Here is a 537-nt window from a genome sequence, read left to right as displayed (position 1 = left end):
GAGGGGAACATGTTGGGAGGGTCCAGAAGCAGGGAGAAGGGGCTGCGGGGTATGATCAAGATACACTGTATATATGTATAAGAGTGTCAAACAATAAATTAAAATCTCAGTTGAAATGAAGAAGTGGGGCTTGGTCGGAGGGTCCTACGTCGCTGGGACTATGCCCTCAGAAGGGACTGTGGGGCTTCACTTCCAGCCTGCTCTGAGGTGTGATCACTTCCTCCCACAGGCGCTTTTGCATGTGATGAAGCTCTACCAAAGTCTGAATCAGGCTGTATTAAATACATGTTTTTTCTTTATAACATTAGCCCGCGTCAGATATCTTGTTATGGTTAAGTGGACTAATTATACATGATTCTGATGTTATCAGCTCTACAGCTAACAATTATATACCTCAAAGAAGCATGGTCATCTACTGAGAACCCTAGGGAGAACTCTCTTAGCTGCATTACTAATTCTCAGACATTCTTTTGTACCTCGAATGTTCTTTCTATATAAAAACATATTTCAGGTTAAAAGTAATTTCACACCTGTATG

This window comes from Onychomys torridus, chromosome 17 (assembly GCF_903995425.1).
Source record: "Onychomys torridus chromosome 17, mOncTor1.1, whole genome shotgun sequence".
NCBI classification, from domain to species: domain Eukaryota; kingdom Metazoa; phylum Chordata; class Mammalia; order Rodentia; family Cricetidae; genus Onychomys; species Onychomys torridus.
Note: the sequence above shows the minus strand (reverse complement) of the source record.